The sequence below is a fragment of the Strix aluco genome, chromosome 12 (genome assembly GCF_031877795.1).
Source record: "Strix aluco isolate bStrAlu1 chromosome 12, bStrAlu1.hap1, whole genome shotgun sequence".
NCBI lineage: Eukaryota > Metazoa > Chordata > Aves > Strigiformes > Strigidae > Strix > Strix aluco.
Genome location: NC_133942.1, coordinates 2,838,577 through 2,842,619, shown reverse-complemented (window position 1 = coordinate 2,842,619; position 4,043 = coordinate 2,838,577). Strand labels below are relative to the sequence as shown.

Here is a 4,043-nt window from a genome sequence, read left to right as displayed (position 1 = left end):
ATGTCCCAGTAAGCCTCCCAGTGCCCCCAGTATGTCCCCATGCCTCCCAGTATATGCCAATAACTCTTCTAGCACACCCCAATATATTCAAGTATGTCCCAGAGCCCTGCAGTACATCCCAGTAACCACCCCAGTATCTCCCAGTGCTCCCCAGTACATCCCAGCGACCCTCCCAGTGCCCCCCACTATGTGCCAGTGACTCTCCTAGCGCTCCCCAATATATCCCAGTATGTCCCAGTGCCCTGCAGTATGTACCAGTAACCCTCCTAATGCCCCCAGTAGGTCCCAGTGACCCTGCTAGCAGTCCCTAATATATCCCAGTATGTCCCAGTGCCCCCACTATGTGCCAGTGACCTTCCTAGTGCTCCCCAATATATCCCAGTATGTCCCAATGACCTTCTTAGCGCTCCCCAATATATCCCAGTATGTCCCAGTGCTCTACAATATGTCCCAGTAACCATCCTAATGCCCCCAGTTTGTCCCAGTGACACTCCCAGCCCTCCGCAATATATCCCAGTATGTCCCATGCCCTGCAGTACATCCCAGTAACCCTCCCAGTGCCCCCCAACTATGTCCCAGTGACCTTTCTAGTGCTCCCTAATATATTCCAGTATGTCCCAGTGCCCCCCACTATATCCCAGTAACTCTTCTAGCACTCCCCAATATATCCCAGTATGTTCTATGTGAGCACTGCCAGGGCTCACACAGAACGTGCTGCCGGGGCTGAGCCCAGAGGACACCTGAGGAGCACCCAGGGCTGCTCCATCACTCCCCCTCGGGTTGGGCAGGAGAAAACAAGACAGGCTGATGAGCTGGAAGGAGTTTTCCCCGCTGGCAGCCGGCTCTGGGCTTGGGGCACTGACTGGTTTCACAATCACCACAGACTTCTCAAGCCAGTTGAAGGGTTGTGGCCCAGCCCAGCTGACCACTGCTGTGATGGGATGTCTCTGCTGGACCTCTCCTGCAGCCACAGGCCGCTGTCACGGCCACTGGAGCTGTGGCCTGGCTGGTTCTGTTCACTCTGCCATCCCGAGATCCCATCGAGCGTCCTCCACCCAGGCAGCCCCCTCATCGCTGCCCTCGTGGCTTCGCCACCCACCCAGGCAGCCTCATCTGGTCGCTGCCCTCGTCTTCACCACACAGGTTGTCATTTACCACAGCTCCACCCCTGTGCGATCTCGACTGAGTTACAGAGAACTCCACACTGCGCAGCTGCAGCTGGGCTGCATCTCACACACACACAACAATCACACAGCCACACAGAGACCCCTCACACTTACTACCCACACAACACAAAATGACAAATACTGCAATCTGCATTATTTTTAACTTCTTTAAGCTTCAAGACTTTTAAACATCAAAACACCCTTAAGAATATATAAAGCCATTGCTGGTTGATTATGAGATGTATCCAGAGAATTCCCCCTTTGTTTTTAAATCAAGACCTTAGGGATGCCGCATCCCAGTGTCAGCACCTTCTGTAAAAACTGCCGCGTTTGGTGTTGGGGGGGGCGGGACGGACGGACACACGCCGGGGGCACGGTGCCAGATGGCCACAGGCAGTCACTCCGCGGTGGAGGGGGCTCGGGGAGGCCCGGGGCCACCACCATCAGCTCCGCACTTGCAGGTGGGGGGGTGCGAATGCTGAGTACAGCCGTGAGCGATTCCTCCAGTAGAGCTGTTGTGAGTTTTTAAGTCCGTCCTCATTGATGCTTGAGAATCGAGGTAAGGACAGGGAGGGACGACTCACCCATGATGGTCACAGGCAAAAGACTCATTAAGGGAAGAAGAAGAACATCAATTTAAGTTAAACACCACCACCAGTTAATTTTCCAGAGTAGGACAGTAAGAAATACAACCACATCTTAAAAACACCTTCCCCCCACCCCTCCATTCTTCCCGGGCTCAGCTTTGCTCCCGATTTCGCTCCCTCTTCCCCCCCAGTGGCACAGGGGATGAGGACTGAGGTCAGTTTGTCACCTGCTGTCCCTGCTGCTCCCTCCTCAGGGGAGGACTCCTCGCACTCTTCCCCTGCTCCAGTGTGGGCTCCCTCCCGCGGCAGACAGTCCTCCATGAACCTTCTCCCGCAGGAGCCCTGCCCAGGGGCTGCAGCTCCTCCCGAGCTGACCCAGCCTGTGTCCCTCCGGTGTGTCACAGCCCCCCGGGGTGGGCTGCCCTCAGAGTCACAGCGTTCGCTGGGCACAGCCCCTGCTCCGGCCTGGGGTCCTCCCCGGGCTGCAGGTGGCATCTGCTCCCCCGGTGACCTCCACAGGCACAGGGCACAGCCTGCCCTCTCCCCACGGGCTGCAGGGGGGTGTCTGCTCCAGTGTGCCTTGCCCCCCTCCTCCTCCTTTCTGCCACTGACCTCAGTGTTTGCAGAGGTGTCTCACAGCTCCTCCTCACCACTCCCACTCTTCCTCCCAGGTTTCTCTTCTTAAGTGCATTATCACAGAGGTGCAGCCACCATCACCAATTGGCTCGGCCTTGGCCAGAGGTGGGTCTGACTTGCAGCCAGGGGAGCCTCAAGAAGCTTCTCACAGGGGGCCACAACTGTAGCCCTCTCCCCCGCTACCAACCCCCCTGTCACACACACACAAACCCAACACACATGACCACAGCCAGCCATGTCCCTTTTCTCCTCTACAGCTGGCAAGGACTGAAGGTTACTGGTGAAAGCACAGATGCCCTGAGTTCCAACACAGCTCTTCCGTCCAGCTGATAACCCTGCCCTGTACCCTCAGCCCTCCGGCTCGCTCCTACACACCAGCTGGTCCAGTTCCTGCGCACACGCACCCAACGGACGCTCCACACCCACACATCTCCCCAGACACCAGCGTGAGCCTGTGCCCGATACCCTGCCTGGACCCCAGGCGTCCTGCTCACCAGCCACCCCCCCTTGCAGTTTGTTAAGACGTGACATCCCCAGCACTTCTCCCTGCTGTCTGTGGGAGATACAATCGCTTTGGCTCCCCAGAGGCAGCACCAGGCCCACGGGCTGTGACCTGCAGTCCTGCTTCGTGTGCTGCTGCCACAACTTGCTCGCTTTACTCATCCCAGTTCCTCCCGTAGCTGCACCCGGGGCACACCTACTGGTCCTGGTCCCAGCGGCTGGAGCTGAGACCCTCACTGTCACCTGTGCCCTTTGCTGGCACCCAGACCCTAACCCACTCCCATCACTGGCACAATAGACGGGATCTGATCCAGACCCGTCCCAACTTGGTCAACTTCCCAAATGCTGTGTGCGTGTGTTGGCTCTAATTAGGCGAGGTGGGATCCACCTGGAGAGTCCATCTCTGGAACTTCCAGCACCGCCCCCCCGCCCCGCCGGCAGCGCGGCCTGGAGACGGCCGAGGGCTATGGCAGGCCGGGCTGGGGCTCCCTTCCCGGGGCAGGATGGGCCTCCCCGCCCCCAGCCCCAGGCCCCTGCAGGACCCCTCCGAGCCCCCCCCCGACCCTGCGGCACAGCCGCTTCTGCAGAGCAGTTCCGCACGGGCTGACATCGCCCCCCCCAGCTGCCGCCTCCCGCTTTGGCCGGTCGGGGCTGGGTTCCCGGTGCCCTCTCGAGACCCCCCGGGCTGCCCTCAGGCTGCTCTCGGCTGCTCTCGCAGCAGCTCGTTGACAGCAGATCAGCCGCCTCGGGAAGCGAACCAGCGCTTTCTGTGCTGAGGCTGGAAGGAGGAAAAACCCCCCCTCCTGCCCCCCCATCCCCACCCTGTGCTCCCCCCTTCGCTGGGGTAGCGCCCCCACTGCCCTCTCTGCCCCGCCAGCGGCTGCGGACAGAGCTCGAGAGGAGCTCGGAACAGCTTCCTTGGGCCAGCGAAAACTGGGGTCACCTTCTCCCTAAACCACATATTTACCTACCACTTGCTTTTTCCTACTGAATCCCAGAATCCTTCAGGTTGGAAAAGACGCTCGGGGTCATCGAGTCCAACCCTCAGCCCGACTCTACAAAGTTCTCCCCTACCCCACATCCCCCCACAGCTCATCCAAACGGCCCTTAAACACACCCAGGGATGGGGACAAAAAATGGTGAAAAAGTGCAG

General features: G+C 59.2%; 1 long non-coding RNA gene across 1 annotated transcript; it reads right to left on the bottom strand.

The window, feature by feature from the left end:
• Nucleotides 1-1,313: 1,313 nt before the first annotated feature.
• On the bottom strand, nt 1,314-3,676 carry LOC141928518 (uncharacterized). The gene is made up of 2 exons (XR_012624790.1): nt 1,981-3,676; nt 1,314-1,773 (listed from the first exon to the last, which is right to left on the bottom strand). It is a non-coding gene; the product is annotated as an uncharacterized LOC141928518 (long non-coding RNA).
• Nucleotides 3,677-4,043: the final 367 nt, after the last annotated feature.